The 13,693-nt window shown below is 39.5% G+C and overlaps 1 protein-coding gene across 2 annotated transcripts in view; it reads right to left on the bottom strand.

The window, feature by feature from the left end:
• The window catches only part of LOC126202962 (AH receptor-interacting protein), a 203,179-nt gene that overhangs the window by 60,151 nt on the left and 129,335 nt on the right, over nucleotides 1-13,693 (bottom strand). The window lies entirely within an intron of this gene.

Here is a 13,693-nt window from a genome sequence, read left to right on the forward strand (position 1 = left end):
ACAGTTCTGTTCTGTGCTTTCAAAATGTTTAAGACTATCAAGTCTCCCGCCGCATCTGAGATTCGCTCAGTGATGCAGTTTTTGTCAGCAAGGAACCTGTCTGCTGCAGAAATTCATCGACAGATTTGCGAAGTGTACAGTGATACTGTTATGAGTGAAAGCAAAGTGCGGAAGTCGGTACGAGAATTCAAAGATGGCCATGACAACGTCCATGATGAGGACCGCTCCGGTCACCCTTCTTTGATTACAGATGATTTGGCGGCTTCCGCTAAAGCGAGGATTCGTGAGAACAGGCGCTTCACAATAACAGGTCTCTCAAATGAATTTCCTGATGTGTCGAGATCAATGCTTTACAACATTGTTTCTGAACATCTAAAGTTTAGGAAACTGTGCTCCAGTTGGGTCCTGAAACTCCTAACAGAGGATAACAAAAAGCAAAAATTTGAGTGTGCGATGAAGTTCTTGACTCATTATCACGAAGAAGGTGATGGCTTCTTGAGTCAGATCGTGACTGGAGATGAAACATGTGTTTTGCATATCACGCTCGAATCAAAGCAACAGAGCATGGAATGAAGATACACACACTCACCTGTAAAGGCAAAACAGACTCTGTCCCAGCACAAAATCATGGCGTCCGTGTTTTAGGACAGGCATGGTGTTTCGTTGGTCGACTTCATGCAATGAGGAACCACTATGAATGCAGAAGCATACTGCCAAACCCTGAGAAAGCTATGCAGAGCGATTCAAAACAAAAGATACGGCGTGCTGACAAAGGGAACCGTCCTTCTCCATGACAATGTCAGACCTCACACTGCAGGTCAGACCTGCGATTTATTGGACAGTTTTGGCTGGGAAGTTTTAGACTACCCACCCTACAGTCCTGATCTTGTGCCAAGTGATTACCACCTGTCAAACAACACCTCAGTGGCAACTGTTACAATGATGATGACGACGTGAAAACGGCAGTGAACTCTTGGTTATTGGAGCAGGCAGCAAGTTTTAATGAAGAGGGTATTTTAAAATTGGTTGAGAGGTGTAGTATGTGTTTCAACAAACTTCACAACTATGTCGAAAAATAGAGTGAAGTATGTACTTTCTGAAAATAAATTTACTTTTTTGAAATAACCTTTCATTGTGTACTTATGTTCAAACGGACCTTACTTAAAAAAAACACACTGTGAAACAAAAACAAAATAACAATGAAATTAAAGGCAATCCATTGTGAAGTACGCATCTCTGCACATCTGTGAAATCGAAATCTGTTGCTCAGTAATATATAATAGTGTGTAACTGCACCCCTCACATCGTAACACACTCGCTGCCACTGAACAGTCGAGACACTGCTGCTCGAGGCTGTCCGTGTGTCTGACGGCAGAAACCCCTCCTGAGGTCATACAGTGTGCAAACATTGCTCCAGCAAGTCTCAGGTGGTCCCAATGATGCTCAATTGCTTTCATTTCAGCACATACCATAGGCCGTTCCTTTCAGACAATTCCAGTCTCTAAATTTTCAACTTCTTTTTATAATGTAATATAATATAAAAAATCTTCAATCCAGCTATTCAGTAGGCTCTCATGAGTACATCAAGAAAATGAACTAATAGGACTTGTTATAGTCGACAATAATCAACTGCACTGACTGAAAGAGAAAGCAAACGCAAGGTACAGTGCTAAGCAGAGATGGGCATTATTTGAAAATATTTCTACCTTGATAACTGGTTCAAATGGCTCTGAGCACTATGGGACTTAACATCTGTGGTCATCAGTCCCCTAGAACTTAGAACTACTTAAACCTAACTAAACCTAAGAACATCACACACATCCATGCCCGAGGCAGGATTCGAACCTGCGACCGTAGCACCCGCGCGGCTCCGGACTGAGCGCCTAGAACTGCTAGACCACCGCGGCCGGCTCTACATTGATAACTATTTGAGTAATTAGATCATTCTAACACAATTATTTTTAGGTAATATAATCTAATCTCTCTCTCTCTCTCTCTCTCTCTCTCTCTCTCTCTCTCTCTCTCTCTCTGGGACCTTTTCGTAACGACAGACGCCACAACCAAGGACTAGTTGTGTTTTTGCTCACTGCCAGGTCTCCACAGAAGTCCTGCAAGTGCCTATGAACATCCGTGATTCTGGCTTGCTGCCAAAAGAAACTCAATGACGACTCTCTGCTCAGAATGCACCTCCATTACAGGCACTATTTTGAAGGCTAGGTGTAGTGCCACGATTCATCAGAACTTTGTGAAATTGAAAGGGCAGAAGTAGGTATATTCCACAATGTCCCACAACAAATTCTGATTTTCTTAATCGAAATCGGCTGAGGAAAAAGTGTTTCATTACTTACTGAATGCTCACCATACATTCGTGTAAAATGAGGAAAAGGCAACCCCTTAGCCCAAGAGGACTAGTGCACAGCATTACAGAAACATGTGAAAGAAAACTGTTAACACAAACTTTCAAATTCCTGCTATTTTTCTAGTAAGAAAACACACACACACGGGGAGGGGATGGGGACAGAGTGGTTGAAGAAGGCAGTACACAATCTGGACAGGTAAGGAGTGGTGTGGCCAAAGACAGAAGGTAAGATGAGGCAGCAGGAAACCAGTTAGCGAAGGTTTAGACCAATGGGACTGCAAGGGCACAAGATAGGCTGAAGACAATTCCCTCGTGCCTAGTTAACAGAACCTTATACTGGAAGGGAGTATACAAATGGCCCATGTAGTGAAGCAGCAGTTGAAGTTGTAAGTGTTGCAGTGCATAGCATATACAGCAACTGGATGGTCTAGTTTATAGCTTGCCGCAATTTGACAGTCGCCATTCGTGCAATTGGACAATTGGTTACTGCTCATGTGCACACAGAATGCTGTACACAAACTGCAACACAGCTGTTATATAAACAAAACTGTTTTCACACCTGGCTCTTCCATACATTCGGTATGTGAAGTCTGTGACTTGACTGTGGTAAGAAGGTGTTGGTGAATGTATGGGACAGATATTGTAACTGGGTTGACCACAATTTTTATTTACAGATTACAAGCAAATGTTTTTATTTTTGTAAATGAGTATGTTTCAAATAAATATTTTTATTTCTCATTCACATATAACAAATAATAATTTCTATCTGTATTTATTAAACAAACAAATGTTTTCCAACTCTGGTGGTAAGGGAAGTACATTGCACATGCAAACAATACAAATCCACAGCCAATACATGTGAGCGTGTGATACCCGTGTGGTTGTGTACAAGCACATCACATCCGGATCATAGCAAATAAGAACTTACTCACTCGTGTTATTATGTGAGATAGCATCGGTCTTCATCGGTGACTTCCTTCAACCAAGATGAAGCATTTCGCACTCACTCTCGCACACTGTAGGCCTGTGCTTGCAGGACTGATATGGACCATGTGCTTACAGGACTCTAGTCAGAGACCTTTTATACAGACATAACAGGTGATGGTTCAAGAAAAACTAAGTCGATTTACTAGTGGTCACTAATAGTAGCCAATGTGATGTTAACTTATTATTAATAACATTAACAAGCAAAAGTGCAAGTGGTTTAAATTGGAGCTAAGGCTATGCCTAGGATAAAAGGCGGGCGAACGCATGCGCACGCGCGCGCTCGCACGCACGCACACATATGAACAGTAATGAAAATTTAAGAACATGACAGGGAGGCAGTAACAGATGGGAATGGGCCTTGAAAACTAGTTGAAAAGAACTGACAGATTGTTGAAAATAGGTTATAAAATGAGCACCACCAACGTAAAACAAGGGTACCGTACTTGACTATCACTGATTTATACGAAGTTATGTTGTGGGAACTGGATTGAAAAATGAGACGCAGGAAGTAGTAGGCAAGCTTCACTACTTGGCTTGCAACATAACTAATGATGGCAGAGGTGAATAGGATATAAAATGCAGACTGGCAATAGCAAGAAAAGCTTTCCTTAACCCACTAACAGTGGGTAATTTTCTCATTCTTCTTTACAAAACTGCAGTGAAAGTAATTTAGTGCTGAACAAGAAACTTCAACTGAAGAAGGTGGGGTTGTTTTTACTGATTAAAATAATACTTTAACTGTAATATAGTGTCAGAAACAAGCAATGCGTGTTTTTGACACAATTTCATCAGCTACTGACTTACCTGCTGTCCAAACTAACGAAATATTACATCATACTAATATTGATAAAAAATCTACTCACCAAGCAGTGACAGAAGGAAACATACATAAAAGTTCAGGAAATATTCAAGCTTTCGGAGCCAATGGCTCCTTCTTCTGGCAGAATGGCTGAAGGGGATAGAAGAGAGATGAAGGAAAAGCACTGGCAAGGTTTAGGAGATGCGGAGAGTTACGAATAGTTGCCCAGAATTCCCAGTTAGGGGAGACTTAGCACACACGTTTGTATTTTCAAAATTTGATTATTTTTGTTAAAATATTTTCAAATTCTGAGAAGGAAGACTTTTCAAAGCAAGTACGAGGAATTAGCGAAGTTATACATTAAAAACGTGTGGTAAAAGTTATGACAATTATGGTATGTGCATTACATACTGTAACAACACAGCAATGAATATCTTAACAGATGTTGTTCATAGCTGTTGTTCACAGCTGTAGTTCAGCAGCTGTAGTATATTTCAAATAAACATAAAAAGTCAGTCTTTTGCTGCACAAGAAAACCTTTATTTGGTTCACTTTACTGGTTTCTGTAGTTTAAACTGTCATCTTCAGAAGTGGAATAGGCTCAAATCATTGGTAGACCAACGTCAGAATAACTGGGTTGACCACAATTTTTATTTACAGATTACAAGCAAGAATCTGACGGCAGTATCCTACAAAGGATTGACAAAAAACTATGTATATAAAGCATTTATGTTAAAAACAAACAGCAGATGTACAACAAGTTTGTTAAATGTAAAATAGTTAAGATGAGAGTCACAACACTTTTGCTAAAGAATCAATAAAATAAAGCAGCATCACTATGAACATATGATATGAACTGTCATATCACAAATTGTGCACAGTATGTGTGACGAAAGTTAACCAACTTGCTTGTGACACGAAGGGCACTGAACACGCCTGTACACAAGATGGGAGCGCTAGTGCACATATAAAACATAATGAAGACTGCAACAGTTTAAGTATGCATTTAATCTTATACAATGATTAACAAGAGCATTTACAAGGACAACAAACCATGGACCAAGTGCTCAGCAAAAAAATAACACCATTGTTATGTAATGGGAGCTAATTAAAGGAAAGTAAACTGCTCAAATTTCATTATGAATTTATGGTGGCACCACGCACCACTGGAACATCTGTGATACGGTGACTGTTCAGTATCCTGGACACAAGGCTGGCTGCTGGATGCACATTAGCAGGATACACAAGTAAGTGAACTGTGCGTGCAATGTAGTGTTTACCACTAATAATGTCACTACGCTGCTTTTTATACACAATGAGAGGCTCACAACCAACAAATATCTTACATCTGGGATACATTAAATTCAACATAATGTGTGCCCGACCACAGGGAGGGCTTTAAAACCCTTACTCATCAAAGACTATGAGAACCCCTAGAAGTCAACTTTCACAGAACATCTTAAAATGAAAAGCACCCCTTGATATCTTTAATCGGTATAGAAATTTTATATACAGTTGACAAAGGGTGCAAAACGAATCTTTTAGAAATAGTTGAAATTTATAAACACTCCCACCTTAACTCTAGGATTTGCTAAATGGTCAACTTGCACTGAAAAACAGAATTTTTCTTTTCAGTGTATAGTTTCTCTGTTCAACGATTTACTGTGACCTACCTTATGTGTCCAACTTGTGTTGCGTCTCATTACACATTGGAAACTGGCTTGCTCACAGGTTTTTAATTAATTTTATTTTATTGTTTCTATCCAATACACAGTAATGGCTTTTACATAAAATTTTTTACTTTCTGTCAATGTCTTCTCGGTATAGCTGCAAACTACTATTTATACGCGCTGGGGGTCAAGAAATTCCTCTGGGTTGACTGTGTCCACTCCCTGGTATCAAAGCCCGACTCCAGCTAACTTACTTGTGTATCCTGCTAACACGTGTCCAATTGTCAGCCTTGTCTCCACGATACTGAGCAGTTCCACATACAACCACTGTCTTAGTGGCCCAACTGATGATTAAGTCTGAACAGTTTATCTCCCTTTGTTTAACTCTCTTTACAAGGTAATGAAGTTATTTTTTATATGCCTGTCTGCTTAACACTTCCTCCATGGTTTATTGTCTATGTATATGCTTTAGTTGATCATTTTATATAGTTTTATAAGATTTACTGCATATTTACACTTAAGCTGTTGTAGACTTTTTACATACTCACTAGCGCTGTCGCAGGTTCGAATCCTACCTCAGGCATGTATGTGTGTGATGTTCTTAGGTTGGTTAGGTTTAAGTAGTTCTAAGTTCTAGGGGACTGATGACCTCAGATATTAAGTGCCATAGTGCTCAGAGTCATTTGAACCATTTTCACTAGTGTTCCCAGTTTGTATATAGGTGTGTTCAATGTCCTTCATGTAACCAGCATTTTCGCTGATTTTTGGCACACATACTATGTACTATTCTTAGCGATATCACTCTATGTCCGGTATTGATTATGTAGCAAAGATTCGTGCTGTGGTTCTCGAGCATAACTATTTTACATTTGTTTTAATAAACATGTTTTACTTCTGCAGTTCAATCTTTGTATGTTTGTTTTTGACATACTCTCTTTATATATGGATTTTTTGCCAATTCTTTGTACAACATTACTGTCCAATTCTTGTTTTGTCATTGACTTACCAATGCTTTGTGTCTATTTCATTTCTGAAAATGACAGTTTAACCCACTGAAGCCAGCACAGTGAACAATATAAAGGTTTTCTTGGAGAGCTGAACACTGACCTTTGTTGAAATTGCTTAATTGTTTGGGGAAATTCTTGTTTTAACAAAAAGGTGCGAAAGTTGGTGACTCCACAGTGGAGAGGTGTGTGTAAAGATCATGTTGCTAAACCCATTATATAATGCAGAAATTTAGAACCAATGCAGTCAAAATGAACTAAAGTTTATTTCTCTATAGTTTGTTGTGAAGGTACTGCACAAGAAACTGCTCAAGGTTGGCACAAGTTTCCCCAACTGAAATTCCCTTATTTCCAGACAAGTTTTGCCATTTTGCCCTGATAAATTTTGAGATATTGAGGGTAAGTAAAGACATACGTTGACAAAAAAAATGTTACGACTCCTGTATTTCTCCCCCATGTCAGAAAAAATCTTAAGTACTAACATCAACATATTTTGTAAAGAACTGTTTTTAGATGGAGAAAGCAAACCAAATGGTATACGTGTTTCATTAAGACCAATGTTGTTATTTTATTTCAATAAAACGAAACACATTTGGTGACAAAAATAAGCACTGCCTGGACAGATTTCAAATACCTTCACTAATTTCATAAACAAACTCACAAAAAAGTAGGACTCTTGAAAGAAGTGTATAAGGCAGGGAAGAGTTGTGTAAACCAACACTACATGTGATCACTGATAAAATAGTAGTTCTACTATGTTCATTATTGTCGGTTATTACCCACTGTGTTGTATATATTATTCTACGGGTATTGTGTGAATTTTCTTTTGGGAAATATGTGAGAACATAGCGTACAAATTGCCAATTATGTCCATAATTTTCTTCTTGTTATCATCCATACTTTCTAATGTATAAATTATTTTCAAAGTGCCAAAATGTACTAGAATAAACAAAATATTTACAAAACACCACACTGTACAATACACTTGCGGTGAGACAGTCGCAATTCCTAAAACTATCACCTGTGGCCTCCGGCCTGCCGAGGAGCAGAGCTTCCTAGTTCCTCAGATAAACCATGAAAATCTGCCGCATTATGCCACACACTTACAGACCCGGCTTGTGGGCAGATCAGTGACATTAGAGCCAATAGCACACTGGACTCACATTCAGGACGACGACAGTTCAAATCCACGTCCAGCCATCCTGATTTAGGTTTTCTGTGATTTCCCTAAATTGCTCCAGGCAAATGTCAGGATGGTTCCTTTGAAAGAGTACGGCTGACTTCCGTCCCCATCCTTCCCTAAACTGATGGGACTGATGACCTCGCTGTTTGGTCCCCTTCCCCACATATATAAACCAACAAAATCCCACGAGCAGGGCCTGCACATTAGGGCCTGGGCATCAGATCAGTAAGCCTGATCCATTAGAGATAGCTGCAGAAATCGCCTGCAGTTTTGGCACATCACGAAAGTCCAGTCATGTGGACAGCTATTCACATGTCACAGACACCATGTAGATGAAATTAGACCACAGTGATCAATCCATGCAACAGGTAACGCATAAATACTCTGAGAAGCAATACTAATGCGGATAGGTAGCAACTCACCATAAAGATGATCACTGAGCAGAGACAGTCATGTAGAAAAGACAATTACACTCACAAATAAATTTTGTGACCACAGCTTTTGCACAAAATGAGAGAGCATGTGACCCCCCCCCCTCCCCCACACACACACACAAAATCACTGAGACACAACTCAAGCACACATAACCACTGTCCCTAGATGCTGCGTCAACAATCTCTGAGAATCAGATCGAAACTGACGACTCGTCGCACCTCCATGCCTCTTGTCGGCAGCTGCTAGGCTAGTGGTAAGAAGTGGTAGCAGCACTTCCTGCAAGCTGAGGGGAGTGGTAGGAAGGGGAGAAGTAGTAAGAATGAGGGTGTAGGAAATAGCACACGTACTTAGCTATGCCCAGCCAGCAACGATGCAAGACATCTCAGTAAACAAACAATTTCATCTACTGAGATAAAAAACAAGATTTTTTCAGTTTTTTTTTCCAAATTTCCCCAATGTGTTTGAAATTCCCTGATATTTCCGCGGTTCCCAGAACTTGTGGCAATCCTGGTGTTCAAAACTATATTTGCTATTATAGTCACAAATGAAATAAATGTAGTAGTGGCAGGTGACAGTGTGTGTGAACGTTAATGATCATGTCTTCATGAGGTCACAAAAAAACTCTGCATGATACGAGTGTAGCAACCTCAGGGCACCAATCTTTTCAGTCCTGCCATGCTGCAAGTTTCCTTCTACTTATCTGTTCATCTTTACATGTTTTCTTCTTCTGTCAGTCTCTCTTCTTTCCATTGGGGAAGAACTATTGGTACTACATATGAAGAAAGGGTAGTGTCAAGATAGCAGTAGCACAGTAAGTCATGAACATTATTACATTTTGTGTATTTGAAAAAAACTTATGGCATGCTTCCATCATGTCAGCCATAAATGTACAGACACAAACTTGATTCTGGTTAACACGATTTATTCTCTCAATTATTTAGATTCTCAGTTGACAACCAACAGTAAGATAGAGAACTGTCAAAATCTAGGTCTAAAGTAGATATGAAATAAACCCTGCTGGTCAGCCAACGTGTAATATGAGGGCCATTCAATAAGAAATGCAACACTTTTTTGCAGAGAGCAAGTCAGTTTTATTCAAGACTTGTAACATTATGTGATTGCCTTATCATTATAAATCATTCACTAATCAGTCAGTCGCTCGGCAACAGCTAGAGTTAGCAAATAATGTTGCGAGAATGTAAAAGGTGAACGACCTGTGACGTAACTTGTTTCTTGTAGAAGCGCCGTCAGGGATGCAGTGACCGCGGCGCGAAAAACGAACAGAAGAAGAACACTTTTACACATTTTTTTGATGTACGAGATATTCTCGATTAACAGTTACTCAGTTACTCATTTTTTTTCTTCTCTTGTCTCTTGTAACTTGTGTCGGACGCGCGCATGTCTTGCCGACGTATTATTATTGTTAAAAATAATATTATTTTAGTGTAAAGTAAAAGGGTAATACTGCATAGCAGTAGATTTATTGTGCGACGTGTATGTGAAAACGTCAAAGGAATTATTTTCATTACGAGGAGAGAAGTGCCAGTCAAAACGCCATCCATGTTAAATCCTTCATTGTAGTGTAAGTTCATCTATTAATTGCCATAAATTCAGAGTTAAATGGAACTGGTATATGGACTATTTATTTAGTATAGAATGTATGACTCACTCCTTCATGAAGCTATTTAATTTTCTTTGTGTTTCAGCCAAATAGAGAGTTCACAGACACGAATTCTTTCGTCGAAATCGGACGGAAGTTGCATGCGGCGAAATATTTTCTCCGCGCCATATTCCACTGGTAAATGGATGATAAACTAAGGTCCCTTGGGAAATTCATGTTGAGCTATCCAAAAATAATTATATTTTGAATAGGCATTTACTCTCCTCTGCAATGCAACTTCCGACTGATCAGACAATCCAACAAAAAACAGCCGCAAATATATTCCACCGCTGATTATAGCTATATGTTACAGCACAAAAGTAAACATATTGTTATGATTAGCGACTACGAACGGGGACATTTATAACTATGTTTATGTATACACATTACGTAAACATATCGTTATAATTGGCGCCCTAACAGGGACGCGAATATAAAAAAATAAAAAATAATAAAAAAGCTCAAAGGAATAAAAATTTATATAAGATACGCATTGTGGAAATATTCATAAAGAATTGTAGCTAATCTTGTGCTTTTTATTTCTTACATGGCATCGAACACCAACCAACAAAATTTCCACTGAGCGAAAGAAACGAGATATTCAGAGAAAATTACGGAAGAGAGATTTATTTTTGGAGCAGAATTTGTGCGAAAATCTAGTTGCAACGCCCAAGGCAGTCATCAGCAACTAAGTTAAATTTCGTTAGTCGTAGCCAAGCTTCCTTAATTTCAGCCGACATTAATCAATTTGTGACGATCTTAAGTAGTTGCAGTAAAAATTTGCTTTGAATTCAGTAGATTGCATTTAGTAGATTGGTAATTTCTTTAAGTATTGTTTAAATACCATTGCTGTGTATTGCATATCACTTGTTTTTAAATGCCCGCTGCCTGTTCACGGAGTTGACCAGCCTTAGTTTTCATTTATTTTGACCAGTGTGCAGCCATACTTTCTTTACGGTCCGGAATAGTCTCTTCTCGTGATGTGCAACTCCCGATATTCCGATCTTGTGACGTAGCAGTGACAACCGAGTCGCAACCAATAAATTACGCCTCTGTCGACAGCTGACGGCGGTAGCACAAACGAAATTCATTGACTATTTGTAAATAAGTGAGCTATGGCAGACGATAAAATGTCATCACTAGATTCAAATGAACAGAATGAAACGAGTGAAGTATCGCGTCGCTTACGGTCCCGCAGGATAATTAGTAGGGCTGAGACGCCAATCGAAACAATTGTAGAAAGTGAAGTGGGAAATCTTATGGACTTTGGTGGCTCACACCATAATGTTACCGGTAATGAACTAGACAATGCCAGCATAGTTTCTGCCACTAGCCATATACCGGCTACAAGGGAGGCAGGTGAAAGCAATTCAGGGGTAGTGACAGACGATGTATTCAAACAGCTACTGCGTCAAATGATGCAGGACGGACATCGCCAAATGGTGAATTCCATTAAAAATGATTTGAAAGACGAAAATCGTCAAATGAAAGAGGTAAATAGACAAATGTTTAAAGATAAACTTTCTACAGTAGGCGAAGAAATAAAAACTGTTAGAGAAAACGTAGCCAAAGAAGTGGCAAAACAAGTTAAGGGTGCTGTTTCTCAAAATATGCGAAGTGGAATAATTTTCGAACTGAATGACACTTCAGCTACCATGCAAAGCGAGACAGCTGACATCCGAAACGCAACCAAGAATCTTGACTCCACCGTAACCACGGTTAATCATAGATTAAACAGAGTAACTACGCAGGTAGAAAAACTAACCGAGGGAATGTCAAACTTGACTCTGGAAACTGAAACAAAAGTAAAGGAGAGGCTAGATAGTCATGAGAGAGAATTTAGAGAAAAGTATGAGAACTGGATTGCTGGAAAGGACAAATTTGTCGAAAATAAAATTAACAAAGACCTAGTAGAGACTGTGAAAGCACCGAAGATACCGTAATGTCTGAACTCGGTAGCATTAGGCGTATCCTTCAACAAGAATTACCAAATTGGAAGCAAGAGATAACGGAACAACTATTACCTGAAGGCACAAGTGAGTAGTAGTTCCCGAATACAGAGACCGAATTATCCTAACTCTTTAGCCTCAGAGGAAGAAGATGAATTATTTCGGTAATTCCGAATACCTGTTGTATCTAATGAACAACACTTCACCACCAAATATTCCAGTTAGTCACCGAAACCAAGAATCTGACTCAGTAGTACAAATGATGAAGGAAGAAAGCATGATAAAGCATTGAGTTTTTCAAACCTTTAACCCGGAAAAACGAAATATCCACCCAATTGTTTTTCAAAATTCGTGGACTGATAGACAGCGTATCCAATTTGTTACCGGATATATAGGTGGCGAATCGGCAATATGCGGAACCGAAATGGTTGATAAGTGTCGAACGTATAAGGGGTTTGAGCACTGTTTCCTCAGCAAATTTTGGAGCGAAGGTGTTCAGAAGCGCCTTCGTAAAGAAGTCTATAATGCAGAACAATTTGACCCCAGGAATAGTAGCCTGAGAAAGTACTTCGAAAAATATCTTAGCAAAATCAGGTATTGGGATACCCCTATTAATAGTAAAGATGTAATTATGATTCTCAAGTCCTAATTACCCATATCGATTCGTGAAAAGCTGATAGCCATACCAGATGGTGATCCAGATACCTTTCTGTCGATATTAGATTCCCTAGACCTGATCTATGAGGACATGAGAGCTAACAAACCGCGGAATACTCCGCACAATTCTTGGCCACAACATTACGAGAGTAACGGCTATGAAAAGCCAGGGAACGGTTACAAAAATAGTAACGATTGGCAAAACGGAAATAAAGGCACTGGGTATCCGTACAAAAGGAATACACATAATCAACACAACCGATTCAATTCCGTGTATAACACGACTGGTAACCAGTACGGCAATCAACTCTACAAGCAGAAGTTTGGAAATGGTTTCAGTCAAAAAGGTTGGCAACAGCATAGCGGATCGCAATGGAATGCACCGTACTCGCGCAGCCAACACTCAGATTACGGGCAGTAACAAACAGCTGATAACGCCCACTCATACCAACACAACTCCACGCCTAGTAAAAATCAAGCGCAGGGAATGTACAGAAACACACAGTTTAACGGCAAGCCACAGTGTGAAGGTGGATTTCACCGTAACAATTCCAGAAATCATAATAGTAATAAAAATCATCAGACCCCGCGAAGGCAGTACAATCCCCCTGTATTTTTCGCAAACGCGGAAGACAGTAACACGTATTGGACACCAGAAAAACGCAACAACATTTTAACACAAGGTTTGTGCATAACAGTAATTTTGTTCCTCGGTGTTCTCATAATGTCAGATTGGTCGAACTTTCTAATGATGAAGGCCAGTCAAAACCACACAAACAGGAAAACTAAGTTCAGCATCTTGAAGCTCCCTAAGTGATGCTGTGAGACAGAATGGGGACGACCACTTCGACGGAGAGACTAATCATGACGTACTTGTACTGAGATACAGTGACGGGGTTGACATGAGACAAGAATTATTACAAGAGAAAGAGACGACTGACGGTGATGAACCGATAGATGACCAAGTGCAAGCTATGACAAAACTTCCTA

This window comes from Schistocerca nitens, chromosome 1 (genome assembly GCF_023898315.1).
Source record: "Schistocerca nitens isolate TAMUIC-IGC-003100 chromosome 1, iqSchNite1.1, whole genome shotgun sequence".
NCBI lineage: Eukaryota > Metazoa > Arthropoda > Insecta > Orthoptera > Acrididae > Schistocerca > Schistocerca nitens.